The sequence below is a fragment of the Opisthocomus hoazin genome, chromosome 4, assembly GCF_030867145.1.
Source record: "Opisthocomus hoazin isolate bOpiHoa1 chromosome 4, bOpiHoa1.hap1, whole genome shotgun sequence".
NCBI lineage: Eukaryota > Metazoa > Chordata > Aves > Opisthocomiformes > Opisthocomidae > Opisthocomus > Opisthocomus hoazin.
The window spans coordinates 19,632,591-19,654,436 of record NC_134417.1 but is presented as its reverse complement, the minus strand read 5'-3'; the positions used below and the strand labels follow the sequence as shown (position 1 = coordinate 19,654,436).

Here is a 21,846-nt window from a genome sequence, read left to right as displayed (position 1 = left end):
TGGAATATTTACTTTTCTTTTTTTTTTTTTTAGAGTAGAACTTGTGTTTTAATGACTTCCAATAAACCTGCCATCCACGTACTGGAAATACCTCAAAATTTTGACTGCTGCCTGAGGCAAGCTCTGCTGGAGTTAGGCAGTGCTGATTTACGCCAGCTGAGATGCCTGATTTTATTTTATTTTTATTTTATTTTTATTGTGTTTTTGTCCTTGGTTATAAAACTTTTACTAGCTGGAGGAGATCACATTCCATTTGGAAGCTCACTTTATGTCCTTCAGATAGGAAATCATCACCTTGGTGCGGTTTCAGCATTTTGTCATTGAGAAAAGGGGGAGGCAGGGGAAGGGGGCAGATTTATACTTCCTATATGAAGTGATCCACATGGATGGGGAAGTGCCTCCAGCAGAAGCAGGCAGAGGGAGCCTGTTCTATAAGGAACATCTGGAAACAGAGACATAGATATTGCTTTTCCTCATCCTTCCAGTGTTGCAGGGAAATTCTCGCCTAGAAGACCATTGCCTGCTCTGACTCTGAGCTCTCCCCATCATCTACAGCCTCCTCCTTTCCCACAGGCTTAACCTGCCAAACATGGGCATTTTTCAGACTGAGGCTACCTGACATATACCATCATACAGGGATCTGTCATCTTCGATAGGGTAATCAGCCACCTTTCAACCCCCATTTTTTTAATGAGGAAATGATCTTCCCCTGCTTTTAATGCAATATATCTTTCTGGATTTATAGAAATGCTATGTACATCTGAGCCACTGCTGTGTGATTCTGTCGGTTGGGTTTATCTTAGAATTATTCTGCACTTTTGTGGTTTCTAAGGCAACCACACTTTTTGAATGAACTGCAGAGTAAATGAAGGTATCCAAAATATGTGACAGTTCAACCTACGTGATGTGCCTCTGATAGACTAAGTACATGCATGTAGCAGTTCAGGTCTCAACACATTTGAGGCTAAATGGTATCTTGATCTCTTACAGAACATGATTTACATTAGCCACAAGCCTGATTCTTGCTGCTGTGGGACACGGTGCTTGGTATGGCCAGGCAGCTGAGGACTGTGAAAAACAAAGCAGAGCCTTGAGGATAACAAGCTGGTCCTTAAAAAATTTGGCAGGTTCAGGCAGTTTCCACATGAAGAGAAGTAGAATCATAGAATAGTTAGGGTTGGAAGGCACATTTAAAAGTCATCTAGTCCAACCCACCTGCAATGAGCAGGGACATCTTCAACTCAATCAGGTTGCTCAGAGCCCTGTCCAACCTGACCTTGAATGTTTCCGGGGATGGTGCATTTACCACTTCTCTGGGCAACCAGTGCCAGTGTTTCACCACCCTCATCATAAATATTTCTTCCTTATGTCCAGTCTAAATCCACCCTCCCTTAGTTTAAAACCATTACCCCTTGTCCTGTTGCAACAAGCCCTGCTAAAAAGTTTGTCCCCATCTTTCTTGGAAGCCCCCTTTAAGTACTGAAAGGCCACAATAAGGTCACCCTGGACCCTCCTCTTCTCCAGCCTGAACAGACCCAGCTCTCTCAGCCTTTCCTCGTAGGAGAGGTGCTCCAGCCCTCAGATCACTTTTGTGGCCTTCTCTGGCCCCACTCCAACAGGTCCATGTCTGTCCTTTGCTGAGGGCTCCAGAGCTGGATGCAGGACTCCTGGGGGGGTCTCACCAGAGCGGAGCAGAGGGGCAGAATCCCCTCCTTCATCCTGCTGGCCATGCTCTTCTGATGCAGCCCAGGATACGGGTAGCAAACCATAACAGGAGAAATCCTGAGAATTTTATCGTGACCGTTGCTAGAAATGTGATGAAGGGGATGAGAGAGTTTACTTTTCTGTTTTCTAAATATTTAAACTCATCAGGAATCAAGGTACTGGAATTCTGAACTCTTCAATCTCTTTTTCTCTGTTTCCTCTCTGCAGAAACAGGATTTCCTCTGTGTTTTAAAGATAGATTTTTGCAGATCCATAGTACAACAATGCAGCATAATATGTACTTTCAACTATTGTGCACACCCCTTTGGCAAGGAAAACTTCTGATACAGGCTTTCATCTTGTTTCATTTTTGTGTGGTTCAGCCCTGGTTCTTCTACATTCCTACCCCTCCCCCCAGAAAGAAATATTTGTTTAATAGATTTTGCATTGCTCTCACATTTCCATTTTTAGCACATGCAGATGTGCTCACTCTGATGGAACCTTTCATTTTGCTAAATGGGGAGAAGGATTTTTTACACACACCAACTGAGCTGCAATTAGGATTATTACAAGAAATAGATCCAAGGAAGGCTCCTGTGTAGGCTAGGTCCAAGGTTCCTTGGCAACAGACAGAGAAAAATAATATTGAAGACATTTCCTTCATAAAGTTCTCTTTTCCTCATAAGTAATCTTTTATTTGTTCTTATCTTCCCTCGAGCCTCCTCCACCCCACCAATTTCACTTCCCAGGAAAGCAAGCACTGTACTGTAGGTATCCCCCAGAGCCTTCTCTTAATGCCTTAATAACAGAACGGGACTGTTCAAAGATGTGCTTGAAATATGCAATCACCAACTCTCCTCTGACTAGTCAAACATTGTTCCACCTTTGTTCTTGATTTCAGCTAAACAAAAATCCAGGCTATGCCCACAAAAACTTTGGCATTTAAGCTGTCTTCATTCTGCCTTTGCCACCGAGAGTTAAAACACAGAAAAGCATTTCAGTTTCCAAACCCAAACATGTGAAACTTTCACTTTCCTGAATCTGAATTCAACAGCAATTGATGAACATATTCTGTGACGTCCTTGCAGTTTTTCATGAAAAGCTGGGTAACCCTTGCTGAGTGAGCCAGCCTGTAAAATTGCAGCAATTTCCCGAGGCACTGGCGTGGCACACAGTGACCGGGCTGAATGCAGCTTGGCGCCTTCAATGGACATAATTTTCAGGTATCCAAAATGTCCCAGTCTTGGAAATGGAAGTGTAAAGAGTGACCTGCTGAATGCTGTCAGGTAGTCCGAGGGTGAGAGCGGGCTTGGGCCTCAAGCCTGGACTAGCAAAACCTGTATGCTGGGAGCCTGGGAGGACTTGCCATTAGAGGATTTTCTCCAAGCCATCAGTGCTGCACCTCATGCAGGCTATGAAAATAATCCTTAATGAGTGGGCAGGAAGGGATCCCTTTAACTCCTAGAACTTGAGGGTAAATATTTTTAGGTGGGAAGTTTATTTTAAAAGCCTCTGACCTGTTTTTCTAAGGGAGCAGTCACCAGCTTTCCTAAAATATTTGGACAGCCTAAGGACTGAAAGGTCTGAACAGCTTCTGTCTGCCGAGCAAACTCAGGAGACAGCACTTCTTCACACGAGTTTAACAGTGGGTGGTAAACATGGAAAAATGTCTCTTCCCTCACATTGCGACATGATGCGTCATGTATAGCTTGTCAGAAAACAATGTCTAGTTTATGTTTGCTGCCAGGTATTACCGCAGGAGGAACACCTGACCTGGGATATTTTTTTCCCCGGGGTAATTATTGGGTGGGGTTATCCACACCAGTGCAAGTATTTGGGGATTAGCTGCAAATCATTCAGCAAAATTGGGAGCATCACTTAGCAGAAACTCCAAATTGTTACTGCTATGTGCAGTACATGCTTCTGTGGCTTTTTTTAAGGCAGGCATGCAAACTACCACAAAATTCTTCTGTACCTTTCCGATTTGTCTAGACATGAAAGTAGATCCTTGCATGGAGAGTTAGAAAATAGTTCACTCAGTATCTTATTATAAAACAGGGTAATTTCTGAATTTGAAGCTCAGGATTTCTGTTCTTTGAGATAGTTGAGAGGGGTAGGACACCAATCGCAGCACCATCTTCACAGCCTATACTCATGTTGGAACATCCATAGAATATTCTCTTTATCTGATATGTTACTGTATTTACATACATTTATATATACACATATAACTAAGGATAGACTGGATCAGTTGGGGTAAATTGAATGATAATACTAAAATGAATATAAAATTACTAATAATACTAAAAAGGCTTTGTTCCTCTACAGCTAAGAGCACTCAGTATTTTGCAGACCTGGCCTCCTTGGCAGTCAGTACAAGGCTAGATGATAAAAGTTTGGATATGACAGTGTGGTAGTTACTTATGACTGTCTTTCTCTGCAGCAAAATAAAATAATTATGCTCTTACATAGAGCCCAGGTAAAACTGATAGCATGTGTCAGAGTCTGTTTTTATCAGGTGCAATGCCTTCCCAGGAGGTGCTGGTAGAACTGTCTTCCCTGGAAACCCAGAAGGCTCTGCTGTGCTCACATGGCAACAGATACTGCCAAAATGACTTCTGGGAGCAGAAATTGCCTGTTCCCTCTGAGAACCTCTTCATTCAACACTTGTAATGACCAAGTCTCCTCCCAAATCCCTCTTCAAACACCTGGAAGTACTGATCACCTTAGATCTTCTGCCATAAGTCCAGTTCTCCAGCTGCTGTATTATTTGTGTGGTTCCCGACTGAACTCTTTCCAGTTTCCAGATACATAAGTGGACCTCCAAAGTAGACATGGTTTTGCTGTTGTGATCTGGGTGTATCTCCCTAGTGAGGCAGAATTGTTTCCCCACCTCTAACTTGATACCTCCCTTTTCACACACTAAGAAGACACATTTGCCTTTTAGCTGCAGCTTTGCATTGAGAGCTCATGTTGAAGCTGTTATCTCCACTGACTTTTTCAGTCTCACTCAGGGTCATCTTTTTCCAACGCAGAATCTTCCACCTTAGAACTGTAATCTGCCCTCCGGGTTCCCAGATGTATCACCTTGCATTTGGCTGTATTAAATGGAGCCAAACTGAATCACAATCATTTAACCAGGAGATTCAGCTCACTCTGTAATAGTAACCAATCTTAGTCATGTTTGCTGAAATGTTATCAGCAAGAATTGTATATCATCACCCAGGCTCTTGGTAAAACTCTTCAAATATTGCCAGACCATAGGGGAATGCTTTCTCGTTTTTTTTTCCATGCATCTTTCTAAAAGTATCCTGCTAATTGGTATTTCTCCCTTAAAAATTGCACTGTTCACAAATATGGTTTGAAGATATAGAAAGTCTATACTATGTGATTCCTTTTAACAGAAGTTTTAATTCAGAATTTCACTTACAGTAGCAAAGTTCAAGAAACCTATGTTAACAAACTGTCTTCATAAACTTGCCACATAATCCTTCTACCCCTCCCTCCCACCCCCAAAAATACCTCCCAGACAGTTTTGCCAATTCCTAACCTGTGTCAATAATACACTAATGCATACACTGGTATGAACTATATCCTTGGCACTAATTATCTGTTATTAAAATACTGAACAAGTTGTTCCATTATTTTTCTGGGATCGCTCTTGAGCTAACATCTGTAGAATGCTGTGTATAATTTAAAATCTGGTTTCCTAAGGAATTTTTATTTAGTCAGATCTGGATATCAGTCATTCCTTTCCAATAACAATTGAAGCTATTAGCCAATTTGAACTAGATTTCGTGGCAGAACTAATGTTCCAGAGATGCTAATTATTAGTGAGTTTTGTAAACAAGTTCCAACAAAAAGAGTGGCAGAGGGAGGCTCAACGTAATGCCCAGTGCTCAGCCAAGCCTACCGATCCCAGAGACTTCATCTAAGAGAAGACCTTGGGAAAGCTGGCTCCATAAGTTCAGTGTTATGGCACTGATGGAAGAATATCTCAGCGGGCCGCTTGTCTCTCTGTCCCCACTGTTTTCTGATGTTAGACTAAGTTCAACATACCACTTCTCAGCTATTTCCTGTAGTACACTTTGGTGCGTTGCATGCAAGTCTTGTTGCGAAAATGTCTATTTTTTGTAGCTACTATGTCCCATCCTTATTTCTAGTCCAATGCCAGCATCCTATTAAGAAGGTAGCATCTTTGTCCCATGCTCCATACAAAGAACACGTGTAGCTACAGACAGTTCCTGCCTTTTTCTACGTATCTATTTATCAGTTCTCTGTCTTGGGCTAGTAATGATCTTATGTGTGACCTATAGCTTGTTTGTTCCTAACAACATTTTCTTAAAAGGCTTATATTCAGCTTTTTAGACCACAGGTATTTCAGGAATTCTGTTGGCTTCACTGAGTAGTTGACCATATATTTTAGTTTACAGCTTTTATTTTACCTTATCTTGTTTCCATCCATTGTATACAAGCTTTGTATTGCTGATTATGCATCTACTTGCAGTATGTACAGCTGCAATATTGACATTATTGAGGGCTTCAAGATAGCATCTTTATTATAATAAACTGTTATTCTGAATATATTAATATATGAGAAAATGAGAAGTTAGTAATATGAAGCAATACACAGAGACTAAACCAGGCAAAGAGGCCTAGCGCTGCAGCTGACATGGGCAGTAGCTTGCACAGAGTAGGAGCTCACATATGCTTGACGAAACAAGTGTAAGAGTTTTCCAGTGTGATTTGGATGGAGATGGAGGATATTAATATTGCCTGGAATGTACAGTTGTCTCCACCCTGCTCATCAAATTCTGCTTTGCTATGATCTTCCTGAAGATCTCGGTGTCTTTTACAAAAGTCACTAATACTGCGTAGTAGTCTAAAGAATATCACTGGAAAATATTACCCCAATTTTGCAAGAAGATATTACAGAAAAGTGGTAGTAACCAAGTATCTTGACTTCCAGGCCCTTATTGTAATGGGTAGACAACTCTGGCCTCTTCAAAATGGGCTCTTCTGAGTGTAGCATCCTGCTGCAGATATGTCTATGTGTGAAGGTCACATATTTAGTACTTATGTACTGCATTATTATAATGCTGACCTGTGATCTTAACTTGGTATTGGGTAGAAAGCACAGAAATTACAGGTGTATGTGACACATTTGTTATATGTTTGTTCTCTTTTTCTACAACCTAGTAGTAGTGAGAGACTATCAGTGGTGTAACTCATTTAGCCACAAATTTGAAGTCCATGAATGATAGCAGTATATGTTCCACAGAAATGTGGATTTTTGGGAGCGACCCATCTTTCCATCTCAGCCTAACAACCGCTGTCCGCTGGGTGACAGTTCAGAAGAAAAATGAACATGAGAAATCAGAGCAAGAGGAACAGAGAGGGTAATGCTGAAGATGATCCGGGAGGGGAAAGCAACTCCTCCATATATTGCATCTGCCCTCGCTAGCCTTGTGAATGGTGACTAAGTCGAGGTTACACAGAGATGTTAAAAAGATGAGACACAACACCAGAGGAAACAGTGACAGCATGAAAGGTTTGCTGAGATCAAATGAGAGAAATGAGGACTCGAAGGGTCAGTCCTCCCTCTTATGCTTGCAAGTTGAGGCATTGGCTGTACAAGGAACCACAGTTGACAAAGCAGGATCTGCAGAAAGACGTAGGGATGAAGGGCCTGATTCTTCGCTCTCTTACACCAGCTTTGCATGTGTGATACCCCCAGTGACTTCAGTGCATAAAGCTGGGAGCAAAGGAGCAGCAAGTCCTCTGAACGAATTGTGGAGGAGTACTTCACCCCTACTGGGTGGGTCACAAACCTGTGATTACATTAATGCTCCCCAAGGCCTAAGAACACTTTGGGAAGGTTGTAAGAGCTGAGCATTTAACCACTTATTTGCCTGCAAAGAAAAGGTTCTGTCTTTGCACACGTCTCCCAGTAAAATGGGAACACTCATGAGTGAGTTCTTGTTCACTGCAAGCCACGTGGAGTTCCAAATGTTTTTCACTATCTGGTGAAAGCTAGGAAAAGCAGTAAAGCAGTAATAGCCAAAAATATCCCAGGAAATATTTGGAAGCTGTGCAAAATTCCCACAGTGATAAGGAATGTAACCCATCTGGCAAGAAGACCATATGCAAAGCTGCATAGTCATTACATACAACTAGTAAGTGTGGGATTAAATCCATATCCCCTGGTAAATCTTCTCCTTTCTGTAGACCCTGGTCTGAAGTGATTATGGACAACAATTAATGCCTTTCAAAAGAGTATCCACAACTTGGACTGGGAAGATTTTGAGATTAAATGCCATACAGAATTTAATGTGACTATTCTGCTCAGCTCTGCACTCCATGTACATATTAGCCAGGGAGCTGGCCCATTAGCAGTATTTCAACCATTACAGCAGTAAGGGAAGATGAATGTGTAAATATAAGCAATATTATCACTAAGTAACTTCACTATTAGCTAGATTTTTTTTCTTGACCCAATAATACCTATAGTCTTTCTGCCCATTAAATATGGAAAAATAAATTCATTATTTGCTTACACTGTGCAGTGCAACATGGTACAGAAACTTTAGAGGACGTACTAACAAAAACCAGAAGCACAAGTCAGCACTGTGATGCAACTAGAGCGATTAGCCTTACCAAGAGCCTGCGCTCATTCACACAACGTAATGCTGCACTGACATGGTCATATTTTTTCTGGGCTCTGAACTGGTGTTTCTGTATGCTGAGAGGAAATGGCTGTTGATGGTGCTCTGAGCAAACTGGAGAACGTCTAAGAAAGCACAGGTTTGCACTGTGTGGGCAGGCCCTTTGTAGCAGATTCTGTAGGGTCTTGCTCCCATTGGTCATGACAATTAAAGACCTCAGTGGTCATGATAACTCTGTGTGTTCAATGGGAAGAGGAGGAATGTTACAAGAAAAAAATAATCTTTGAGAAAATCTCTATTTTTGTAAATGTACAGATGACAATTTTTTAATTTCATGAAAATATGTGGTGTACTAAACCAGGCTGTTCACTCTGACTTCAAACAGATCTAGCAGAGGTGATCTGCTCTGCTAAAGAGGTGTTTTTCTATCAAAAATATTTTAATTTGAAATTAAATGCTCTTAAGAATAGATTTTCGGATTAAATATTGATCCAGTTACCCACTACATCCAACACAGAATGATATGCTATAAAAAAAGAAATTATTTACATTTGTTTTCAGACAGTTTTCAATCGAAACCACACCTCTGTGGTCCAAAAACTCTGAGAACACCCCCAAAGCAACACTTGATGTGTGTGTGTGTGCATTAATGAATTTCTGTTCCCAGTGAAAGAGGTCTGCACTTCTCAGCACTGTGAATAAGAGCAGAGCATTCTATCCCTCTCCATAGCAAACTGAGCCTTCAACGAGTTAGTTCTTCCAGGGATGGCAGTGATGCAAAACTGCTTTGCAAGTGTTTTTCTGGGTTTTGTTGCTAGGTAATGACTTGGAAAACTTTGCTATTCCTGCTGAGAGGTTTAAAAAAAACAGGCCTCACATTAAAGAGTATAAAAAGTAGGCCATCTTGCTCCGTAACTCCCATTTCCTAACTCCTGGAGTTTGCACCCTGTGTGCCTTCTACGCTGTCACGTGCCCCCTCTCTCCCCCCTGCCTTGGATCTGCTCGCTAGAAACTGGAGGCCCAAAAAACCACTTCTATTACAGTGTAAGAAAGGGAGAGAACATGAATCTTTCTATCCCTGATCAAAATAAGTAATTCTACAAGTGTGCACTGATTTATACTGGCCTTTTCTTTCTACTTAAATTTTACTGATTTTTTTATTAATCCAATCCTGAATGAACAGACTAATTACTGATGAAATGGTTGCAATCACTTTCATGTAGCAAGAAACAAGAAAGTTTGGGGGATGACCCCACTGCAGTTTACTGAATTGTGTGCCTGGGCTGGATGCAAAGTCCCTTGACTGGTAACATGTTGGTAATAGACGAGGAAAAGATCTAGAGGTGACAGTCTGAAGTCAGGTTGGGAGCTCAAAGAGTTATTCCTTGGGCTAGTTCCTATCTAGACCTGTTGATTGGGGGAAAGAAGGTGTATTTTTGTGTCTGTTGGGGCTTGTTTGATACCTTGTTATCCAAGTTTCCAGGGATGTAACCTTGCATTAGTACATGGCTAAACACAGTGCACTCAAAAGCAATTAGTTACTGCTGCTCTCCTAGAAAGCTATTTCCGAAATCAGGGATGAAAGTCTTGTATTATAACCTGAATACAGGAACAAACATTTTTTATGTATTGGGTCTGGACCAAAATATTAATAGTAGTTAAAATTACCATGGTCAGAAGCTAATGCCAAAGGAGCAAATACCTGTTTTCATCAGCCAGAAAATAAGGATCACTGAACTTTATAGCCTCAATTTGCAAACTGCCTCATTTGGAGCTTAATCCTGTTTCATCAGGTTGGCCAAGTGAGAAGACCCCAAATCTTATCTCCAGCAAATTTCTTGGCATTTGACAATATTTGGTCTCTTAAAATTATAGCATTTCTTGAGTGACTATACAACATTTCTTGAGTGCCACTGTACAACTCCATTGAAAGACATAAAGGCAAAAATTTCAGGCCCTAATCCTGTAAATTCTTGCATTTGCTTTTAAAATCTATTCATGTGGAAAGCTCCCTTGGCTTCAGAGACACGGTTTATATTCATGACTTTACACAAGTGAGAGTTTTTGTATGATCAGGGTCTAAAACCAGGAGAACCAACAAGCCTCAATGTCTGACTCAAGTTTCCACCACCAAGTCCTAGAACGCTTTTGGCAGTGGTGGGTTTGGCTCCGGCGCAGGACTTGTTTTCTCTCCCTGTGCAGCCTCCACAGCAGACGCACAAGTGCTAGCGGTCACTTTAACACTTCATTAGTTATGGTGCGATGGTAGAAGTTCTGTTCTCTCACATCAGTAAGCAGTAAGTTGAATGAAGGGTGGGAAAGAAGCACTTGCTTGTGGGTCTTGGGATGGGCAGTCCTTTCACAGGAGCAAGTGCTATGGGCATTGTTCTAAGAGATTGCTGGATTTCTGCTGTGTTGGTTTTTTTTTAAACATACTTAAGTAAGTGAGAATATAGTCAGTGACAGGTGAATTAGCTCCTCTCCAGCCTTTATTATACAGAGTGGATGGCAACTCTACTCTCAAAGAATCAGAGATGCATTTATTATCTAATTATGTATTCATCACCATAAGAAAAATTATTCATTGCAGCATCACTGTTCTGTGCAGAATACTCCAAGAGAAGGGAGGGAGCTGGATACCAGGTAGAGAGGGGGCTTTTTGTGGTTGGTGGTGTTTAATAGCTACTTGCTAGTGAGCTTTATGTGCAGTTTATAGATCTCTTCAGCTAAGGCTAAAGTTCTTCAAAGGTACCAATTTAAAATTAACTGTTTATTGTTGGAACAGCTTAGAGTGGATTTACTCCACCTTGTAAATCTTCTTGTCCTTGGCTCTGCTGATGTCAAGGCAGCTGCTCACCAGTGTTTGAACTTTTGCTTTCCTCTCGTCGCCCGTCTGCAAGCAAAAAGTTGTGGATCAGTCAACGTTTTTGTGATAGAACTGAATTTTGTTTAGAAGCTTGCTCCAGTCTTCTTGGTACAGGCTAATGTGTTTTGAATGTGTCTTTTAAAATCTATGTCTGTTTGATGGTCTGGAATCATTTGGGAGGGGTAATATTTATCTTTCGGGTGCAAAAATTATCTAGTAGCTTAAAAGAAAGGCATAACCAACAAACAGCTGCTTAGTCAACATCCTTCAATCTCCAGTACAAGAGTTTAGAGGAATTAGCCACTGTGGAAGATGATGACCAAGAATGCAGCAAGTGAATCTGTATCTCAAGTATGTGAGAAGGGAAAGGGGATTCTAGTCTGCTTTCTGGTATTTTAAAACAATGGTGAAAAATGTAAGTTAGTTTAGTCAAATGAAAGCAATTTGCAATAGCACAACACCTAGTGGGAGAAGTTCACTTACACACCAGCGCTGTGAAAGATGCCATACAAAGGGCTGTCAGAGGCGGGTCAGGGAGGAACTGTCATTGGTGTCTACGAGCATCCCTCTCCCTGTCTGGTGGAGGGTTTCTGCCAGGGTGAGGTGGCACAGTGAGAGTTGTGGTGCTCAGCACCATGGTCTCTGCTCCTCTGTTTTCCTGTGGGACCAAAGGCTTACAATGGTCTGCTATCCACATCCATCTGTGTGTCCCCTGCTAATGACTTTTGAACTCATTTTCTGATTTCATCTGAGCTCAAGAAGAACATAAAGGTCTCAAAGATCAGTAAGTTCCTACAGGTTTTAAGAGGTTTCCAATTAGTCTTGAGGCAGGGGCCCAAACTGTAGAAAATCAATATAGGAGAGAAAAAAAAACACATATAAATGACCAATTATGTCAAATGCTTCTACTGGAACTTCATCCTCAGACCCCAAGGGCAATGATGAGAGATAAATGTGTAGGAAAACAGGCTTCATTAGCTTCGTTAGCTTGCAGAACTGCTTGTTCCGTTTTGGGTGGTTGAACAACCGTAAGAGAAGCTTGGTTGCTGAAAGGGCAGTAGGATCTGGGAAATGCGTGGGGACGGTGGATGCTGGCTCCAGCAGAGCTGTTACTAGACCAGACACACTCAGAAGTCTATGCAATGAGGTTTCCAAACCCAGATGACCTAATTGCCCTCAGATGGAGACCGTTGTGGAGGAAGGTGCAATTGCCCAAATACTTGGAAATTTGGACCCTTGGAGCCAAAACAAAAAAGCCTGGATAGATGAGATAGCAGATGAGCTAATGACTGGTTTGGATTTCATTATGACTGGTGACTTTGTATTAAATGCCAGGAACAGTCTGTGGAAACTCCCTTTAAAGATATATCTTGGATCAAACAAATGATTTGCAGGCAATTAGTTTGCTGTGAACAAATTGTCCAGGGACAGATAGTGTAATAATGGCTACATGCTGCAGGAGTTTTCCAGGGAAAAAAAAAAATAAGGCTGAAACCTGTTTAAAGCTCAAGGGTTTCGCTGGGGATTTGAGCTGTGCGAGCTCACATTGGTCTACAGCTGAAACAGGACCTGTCCGTTTTCCAAATCCACATTTCTGACAAGCAGCCAGTGGCAGAGAGGAGACCCGCAAGTGACAGGAGTGAACCAGAGAATCAAGGAAATATCAGTACACGTGGAGGAGACAGTGGTTTGCCAGGGTTTCCATCGGACAGAGCTGCTGCAGAACTCTGCCCATAGCTGGGGAGGGGCAAAATCATCTCAGGAACCCTGCGGCTTGGCCGTGGCAGTGATTCACCCATGTTCTGCCCCAGCCAGCTCCAGGCAAGAAGTTTCATTAGCGTGGCAGAAAGTAGTAAGCCACGGTGGGGAGAAAGGTGAATTAGTTCAAGCCGTGATAGGGTGGGTAAGCAGCTGCTGGCTCTGCTCGGGGCAGCCTGGAGCAGGGGCAGAGCAGGACCCAAAACAAACGTAACATCAGAGAAGTCGGCCCTACAGTAAAATGTCTCTCAGTGCTACTGAAGAAGGCAATGGCACAAATATTGCATGACGTCTTAAAGGGGTGACGCCTGACGGCAGAAAAGCCTCCATTTCCTTCACAGGAATTAGATCGCTGCTGAGGACGTGCTGCTGGAAGTGGTCCCCGAGCGGTGTCACTCACAGGGAGTGTTGTTGATGATACTCGTATTTGCGGTCAGGATGCACTCTGGACCTATTTTCTTTTAGTAAATAGTTTCCTCATTCAAAAAAATGAGATTTCATCACACTGAAGGTAATCGCAGGTGGAAATAATTTTTCAAGTAATTTTTTCAAAAATTTTCAGCAGAGGAAGGAATTGGAGTGAAATCGCTGGTGCCTTTGGTGAGGCCTCTGTCACTGAGCTGGTAATGGAAGGAAGGGATCATTGACAAGGTATTTCAAGCCTTATCCTTCATCCTTTGTTTTTTTTACAACTAGTCAAGCATAATTTTATTTTTATTTCATTTCAGGGCAAAAGGAGCCAAAACAATCATATTCTTCTACATAAAGCAGCAGTGCCTTTTTCCTTTTTTTTTTCTTTTTCCTTTTTTTTCCCATTTTATCAAGAAAGCAGTAATACACTAGTTTTGGTTCAGCAGCCAAAATGGTTAATGCTTGCCCAACCCTAGCCAGGAGAAAACATGTTTCCATCCCATGGCTCCCCAGACTTTTGTACACAGAGAGGGAGCTCGCCGGGGGGCCAGGGCAAGCGTGGTGCTCCCCTCCTGTGGGGCCAGGCAGGCCTGAGCATGTGCATGCCAGTGGTGCAGCCCTGTGCAGACTGGTTCATTGGGAGACTAATTGCAAACCTGCCCTAACCGAGTGAGCAAAGGAATAGTTGCTCAGGGGAATTTATGTGTCCAAAGGAGATGGGGGTTTCCTATTGCCCTGAGATGTTAGAGGTGCAAGCATGCCTGGGTTTGCTGCTGAAGGACAGGGTGTGCTGTCACCGAAGTGGCCTCCAGAGCTGCTTAGGGATTCCTGAAGGGGAGACCCTGATATCTTCATAACATATGGTTGGAAATTGGTCACAGTCGGGAAAAATGTAAGTTTAAAGGTGATCTGCATTTAGATGATGGGGATAAATCAAAGGATGTTAAGGGCAGCTATCAAAGGGTAGAAAAATATAGTGATTAAAGGAAAAAGACAACGATTTGTTGCTGTGGACATAGAGAAAAGGGTCCCTGCTATGTGACTAGGAGGAAACGGGAAAGGGGACAAAAATCTGGAGAGATTTACATGGCACTGAAATTGCTTTGCTTTTTTGCATAACTGACTAGGATGTGCTGTGCATCACGCACCGCCTTAGCCTCCACCGAGACAACGAGTAAAGCTAGGGCAGAAGTGCTGTAAGGTTGATCTGCCCACAGCTCCAAGTTTGTTTTCTCACGATGCTGTGAGCCTGAAGAGTTCCCACCCACTGGCTCGTCCTGGCTACTCCCTCCCGTCCCCTTCCCGACTCCCGTCCGCTTCCCGACTGGCAAAACAGCCGTCCGTGGGGCCATTCTGTGGGCTGGCTGGGGCATCTGATCTTCCTGGAAAATAACATGGCACAAATGGAAAACTTTTTCTTAGCTGCATCAGCTCTGCGAGCCGCTTCACAGTGTTGTGGCAACACATCCAAGGTGGGGGGTGGAAGCCGGAACAAGCAGCAGGGTATGGGAATATTTCAGTTTGATATTGCTATCAAAGGCAGGAGCCTGCCCTTAAATGTCACTGAAATTTAGAAAAAGTGAGAACCACTTTTCTTACAGGGTCACTGCAAGAAACTGTGGAAACTTCTTTCAGAAATCAGGTTAAAACAATCGTGGCTTCCAACTCAAACACACCAGCACCAAAACTGTAGTAACTGCAAGGCCCCCCGGGAAGGGGGGTGCAGTGGGTGTCTTTTGATGGCTGCTGGGATGCTGTAGGCAGCACTGAAGCAAAAGTTTTCAAATAGGCTTCAAAAAATAAGTAATTTGTCTGTTTTTCTCCCATGTTCTGACTCATTAGGGATCACATTTTCTACCTAAACAAGAACCCTTTTTAAAATGTGATCAAAATGACTCCAAAAGTTAAGGCTTTAAGCAAAATAGAAATGTATTGAGACTGACACTAGAAGTGTGGGAGTTGATAACTCCAACACATTTACTTGTAACTACTGTCAGGATTTTGAAATTCACTTGAGTCGAAAGGTTTCATGAGGCAGCTAGTTTAGAAACATTTTAAGTTAGGTAGATGTGCCCCAGCCCTAGTTGCAAGCAGAAAGAAAAGCATGTTTAAAACAACAATCTCTTCTTTTCTGTGGGTCCCAGGGAGCAAGAGAGAGGCTTTAAAGAAGACTTTGTTGCAGAATTTCCACTCCTAGTACTGAAGTATTATAGCCCCACTTCTTTTTTCTTTCTTTCCACTATGAGAGAAAGGCAAGTTCACTGTAAGTTGAAAAGCAAACAACGAGGCTAGGAATTTCTATGTACAAAGCAGATGGGCACACATGGCCCTTTTTGGGATACTTGGGCTGGTCTCCTTAACCACAGCTTGTTTTGCACTGCGTGTCACTCCACGCGGGCCATTGTTGCCATGCACCTGTCTGTAATTTTGGAGGTTCATCTACCTCCAGCAAACTATATTTAAAAACTCAATGCTGATTAGAGGAGAAAAAAAAAGTTCAGGGGAAGGGATTTCCTAGTTCACAAATAAGAATGTGCAGTGGAGCACTCACTAAGTAAACAGAAAACATGGGCAGCTGAGAGAAATCAATTTAGCTGAACAAACAATGTTCCATGTAATGAACTACTAATTATCCTTTTATGCCATGTCAGTCTGAGTGATTACAGAGCTGTGCAGTTTAATTTGACGTTTGAGCATTGCCTTGCTCCATTAGCCTCATATAAAGCTACAACACGTTGAGAGGAATTAAAAAAAAAATAGTGGTGGGTTGGGGGGGAAGGGGGCTGTATTTATCCACAACTAAGTAAGCACCTGTAGCAGTCATGGGGAAAAGAGTGTCTTCATTTTTTCTTCTTTTTGCTTTTCAAATTCTTGATTGTGGTGAAAGGGGCAGTACTTGGGAGACATGAAGGACCATGTCTCATGCTTATAGAAAACTCCTTCAGCGTGTTGATAATGTCCCAGATCTTTAGAGCCTGTATTGAACTATCTTCAAGGGCTAGAATGAATAAATGGGTTGCGTAGATCAGACACACATATAAAGCAAGTGGAAAGCAGATGGTAAACAATACAGTGTGGGAGCAAATATCTTATCCGGGATACTTTCTTTTTACTGGTGATTTGCACGCAGTAGGTAAATCAAATCCCTAGGTGCTTGGGAAATCTTGTGGTTAATCTAGGACTGAAGGACATGTATTATAAATATTGCTTTATTATCATACTGTTTGTCCAACTACCTGAACTGATAACAGGATTAGAGGGAATTAACATATGGAGAAAGCTAAAGACAGTTTGTTAGGATATATATTATGAATATTAACTCTAGGAGTACCAGTGCAATACCTGTACTCCGACATAGAGCTACAGATTTTTTGGACTAGATTGTTGTTTCATGAAAGTAAGTCAAGCCGAACATCACTGAAGTTCTATGGGCAATTCCCATCGGAAAGGTGCAGATACAGGGAGGACCATGCCTCGTGTCTGGGTAATACACCAACATGTGAAACAGTGTCATGAGGGATAAGTATGACCCAAGTGTCTAATGATAGTGTTTATAGGGTTGCATTCATTTAAGCACAAACTGAAAAACAAATGTTTAAAAAGCATTTGGTGTAACTACCATGAGTAGGGGTTCCCCAGGGCTCAGTTTTAGGTCTAGTCTTCTTTAACATCTTTGTCAATGATCCGGAAGAAGGGATTGAGTGCTCCCTCAGTAAGTTTGCAGATGACACTGAGTTGGGTGGGAGTGTCGATCTGCTCAAGGGTAGAAAGGCTCCACAGAGGGATCTGGACAGCCTGGATTGATGGGCCGAGTCCAACTGTATGAGGTTCAACAAGGCCAAATGCTGGGTCCTGCACTTGGGTCACAACAACCCCATGCAACGCTACAGGCTTGGGGAAGAGTGGCTGGAAAGCTGCCCAGTGGAAAGAGATCTTGGGTGTTGGTCGACAGCCAGCTGAACATGAGCCAGCAATGTACCCAAGTGGCCAAGAAGGCCAACGACACCCTGGCTTGTATCACGAATATTGTGGCCAGCAGGAGCAGGGAGGTGATCGTGACCATGTACTTGGCACTGGTGAGGGCGCACCTCGAATACTGTGTTCAGTTTTGGGCCCCTCGCTACAAGAAACACAATGAGTTGCTGGAGCATGTCCAGAGAAGGGCAACAAGGCTGGTGAGGGGTCTAGAGAACAAGTCTTGTGAGGAGCAGCTGAGGGAGCTGGGGCTGCTTAGTCTGGAGAAGAGGAGGCTGAGGGGGGGCTTATTGCTCTCTACAACTACCTGAAAGGAGGCTGTAGTGAGGCAGGTGTTGGTCTCTTCTCCCAGGTAACTAGCGACAGGACGAGAGGCAATGGCCTCAAGTTACATCAGGGGAGATTTAGATTCGATATTAGGAAAAATTTCTTTACTGAAAGAGTGGTCAGGCATTGGAATAGGCTGTCCAGGGAGGTAGTTGAGTCACCATCCGTGGAGGTGTTCAAAAATGTGTAGATGTGGTACTTCGAGATATGGTTTAGTAGGCATGGTGGTGTTGGGTGGATAGTTGGACTTGATGATCTTAGAGGTCTTTTCCAACCTATGATTTCATGATTCTATCTGACATTTCTGATATGCACACCACTGCAATATGTGCCATGACACCCTCCAGGCTCATTCTTATCACAGTGTGAACATAGATGAGAACTCCCAAGTGGAGATAGTATTTTAAAAAATGCCTTTTCAACATATCTGTTTAAATTTTATTTTAAATGTCAAAGAGAATGAGTAGCAACTTGAACAGAAAAAGAGAGAAGAAAAAGGAAAGTAAAAAGCCTCCCCAAAACTGGGAAACTCAAAGATCCAGTTGACTATTTTGGCTGAGGCGTAACTCACATGAGGACAGATACTTGGCAGGACCAAGCTGATTTCAATGTAGAATACCTCTTTTGTCAGCTGAAGATGGGGCCTGGACATGTGGCCCCTCTCTTGCCCTTGTTGTTAACACGCAGCCTGCTTGTTTTAGCCATCCTCTAGGCTGTCCTTGGCGCCTCCATCCTGTCTCCCTTTCTTTTTGTTTTCTCTTTAAGGTCTGTTGAGAAATATCACTTTGACAGCCCTAGAGACTGGTGGCTTTTTATCCACCACGGAAGTACTGCAGAAGTGGAAATTCTCCAGACACTGCATTGCTGAACATCTGCAGCCCCAATACTGTTCAACATAGGCACGTGCTGGTGGTTGGACATCCGTCTGCTACCCATGCCACTGACCTCAGCCCGCTTGTTTGGGGTTTTTACATAGGACTCAGCCACCTGCCAGGTGATAGTGGGTTTTTGCTTGGGTTTTTTGTTTGTTTTTTGTGATTATCCCATTGCGCTGGGTTGAAGCTGAGTTGAATTTCGGCTCTGCTGCAAGGCATGACCAAGCTGCAGGCTCTTACCCCAGGGCTGAACTGGCCCCTCTGTTCCTTCCTAATGTGTGTTAGACACACTGGGGCCTTTCTCCACTGCGCATTTGTAACTCCCATTGACACTAATGGGTGTGACATGTGTCTATCCAGTGCAGAATAGACTGCATTAACTACACAGTTCCCCAGCCTTGAGCAGTGCTCATCACTTGATTAAGCCAAACTAATGAGGCACAACCAGGGCCAATGGGAACGTGTGGGACTCAGGCGTCGCAAAAGCTGGTGGAAACCTGCAGCTTATACTGGGGGCTGGGTTTTGTTTTGCCAGGCAAAGGCACAGGATGCCACAGGATGGAGTGCACAGCAACGGGTGCTGTCATAGAAATGAACGGTGTGGAGAGGGTTCACCATCACTGATGACAGCATCCTGAATTGCCCTCTTCTAGTGCTAATTACACGTCTTGTGTGCTCAGTGGGTTTAAAGCTAGATTTGAGCTTGGCTTTTGCTCAAGTGTCTTTCTACACTGGATTCTGAAGTTGGCCCTGTGGCTTTTTCTCTAGGGCATGTGTATGGGTCTATTTTTGACTGTTTATCAGGCAGCCCACAGGTGGCTAAGGCATGTGGCACCCTTTTCACCAGTATTAAAGAGCATCAGTTTGGGAAATGGGAAAGGTGGGAAAAAGCAGAGACCCTGTAGTGAGGGTTTCTTGCAGGTTGCCCACGCTGCAAAAAGAAGAGCTTTTCAGAGGCACAGCTCCTCCGCTGTGTGCTCACCCGGCAGTGCATTGCTGGCCACCGCCTCCGAGTGCAGAGCACCCGCTCTGCTCAGGAGGAGCATGCAGGGCTGGAGCCTCTTTTGCTTTGCCTGGGCTCATCCCATCCAAACTGGGCCAGATGCAAGAACACAAACCTCAGGTATGTGCTTGGGATCTCACTCTAAGTCTGAGGGTGACTGTGCCTGCAGAGAAGCAGGTTGGGAGCAAAATCAGGACTGACACCCGACAAACTGAGAGGATGGATATGACCTCTGTGAACAGCTGTGTACCCCTTACGGGCATGAGATGCTGCTTACCGAACTGAGGCCAGGAACCCTGGCCTTCCTGCAAAACACAACATCCTCCAGAACCACCGAGTTAATGTGAGGGCACAACCTAGTAGTCTAGGGCCGGACTACAAAGGCGGATAAGTCAAATGTAGATACCGAGAGAAAACAGCACTAAAAAAACTAAGTTCTATTTTAAGACTTGCAGTTTTGGAGAACCTGGTTGAGAAGTTCCCTGTACTTTCTCCTGTACTTTACCTGCTGGTACATTCCAGGACAGAGGAGGTTTGTATTTGTCATATTGCAATACTTGCCTTTATGTAAGTGCTGCTAAGAATAAATTTAGCAGTGGGAGAATAACATCAGTTTGATGTCTAAATTTGGAAAACTTGATGAATAAATCTATTAACTTCGTTGTAGGGAGAGAAAAGAATAGCAACCCTTTGTTTAAAGAAAAGATAAAATAAATATAAAATAAGTGCTGATTGCCCTCTCTGGTTTTCTGAGGTGGGTTTTTTAATGTTCTCTTGTCCCTTTCAGAGGATAAATATTAATTGATTCTCTTTGACTTGCAGGACTTTGGCTTGAGAAGATACGGTCAGTTGGATCTGAGAGGCTTCATCATGATTATCAAATGCTTTCAGCATTTGTGAAGGTACAGAGCAAAGAGGGAAGGAGGGTTCATCTGCTTTGAGTAGGTGTCCTCCCAGAAAGTAGGCTCCTGCCAGGTGTTCGGCACCACCTCTGTCCTCACTGCCACGGTCATGGTGGGCAGCCTGTGTTCTAGGATGCTAATTAACCAGCAGGGAGGCCATGATGGGAAGAAGCACGGGGCTCTCCAAGGTTTGGCAGAGAGACTCCAAGCTTAAAACTACCCCAGACACCTTCAGTCTCCTCCCGTCCCTGTGTCCTAGGCTGTGTGGGACTGTGTGCTCCAGTCAAACCCCATGGTGATCAGAGTACACCTGATAGTTTTCTGGCTTTGTCCAGAGCTGTGTAGGACACTGCCATCTGCTCCCTGCAAAGCAGGTGCCTCCTATTGCCAGCCCCAGAGTTTAGCACAAGGTAGTAAAGTCCCTGTCACAGACCGTAGCGTTTTGTGGCAAGCACCATCTTCCTTTGCCTGTCATCTGTCCCCACCACTTTTTTTAGCATATCCAGAGCAGTTCACTTTTACCTTCATTGGTAAATTATACCTTTATTGGTAAACTAGAGATTACTTATTAAGCAATTGAGGTTGAAATCAAGAGGTTAGATATGCAAAAAGTTGATTAGTCAGATGCTAGACTAATGTAGTCCTGGTCTATCTTAAAAGGTGGATAACTTCCTAGTCATCTCATCTGTGTGTCTCTTCAGGTCCCTTATTTTTGTTCCAGCTATTAGAGCTACAAGTTCAGCATTCAAGTTCTGCAGAAATGCTGCCTTCAACCGATTCCTTCTTTCCTCTCATCCTAATTCTCCCCTCTAAATCTTTTCGGAGTAGGAAGCTGGCACACAGATGTGAATGTCATGTTTAGTTCTTCTACCCAAGTGGCAGCCTTGGGTGCTTAATGACCATTTCGTTCTCCTGTTTCGTACTGAATTGGCTGGGCGTGGAGGAGAGGCAGTGCATAAACTAAGCAAATACTATTTATGTTCTTCCTGTAGTTGCTCTTTGGGCACCTACGGGTCATTAATTCCTTTGTTCCCAGCCAACCTGCCAGCTGGCGTCTCTCCTGCCCAGTTTGAGCCGTTCCCTTCCTGTGAGCTGCTGACCCATTCCCACTGAGCCATGCTACAGGGCTTGTTTGGGAGGGAGCAGGACTCTTGGGACATTACTAGCTTTCTGCTGAGACTAGGAGTGATACAAGTGATACAGTCATAATAGAGATAACCAGGAGCTCTGTCTGATTTCCCACCCTACCTCCACATATTGACAGTGTTAAATGAAAGAGTAATATTATTACTTTGGTGGTGACATCAGGCCATGCTAGCAGGTGGATGCCACTGCTGAAGAGGGATTAAAAGCTACACTA

The 21,846-nt window shown here is 43.3% G+C and overlaps 1 long non-coding RNA gene across 2 annotated transcripts in view; it reads left to right on the top strand.

Annotated features, from left to right (window-relative positions):
* The window catches only part of LOC142361024 (uncharacterized), a 93,380-nt gene that overhangs the window by 8,265 nt on the left and 63,269 nt on the right, over positions 1–21,846 (top strand). Inside the window, exons 2-3 of one of the 2 annotated variants that reach the window (XR_012763564.1) lie at positions 18,472–18,700; positions 20,407–20,486. This is a non-coding gene — a long non-coding RNA (uncharacterized LOC142361024). The remainder of the gene's footprint in view (positions 1–18,471; positions 18,701–20,406; positions 20,487–21,846) is intronic. The other variant, XR_012763565.1, reaches the window with a different exon arrangement.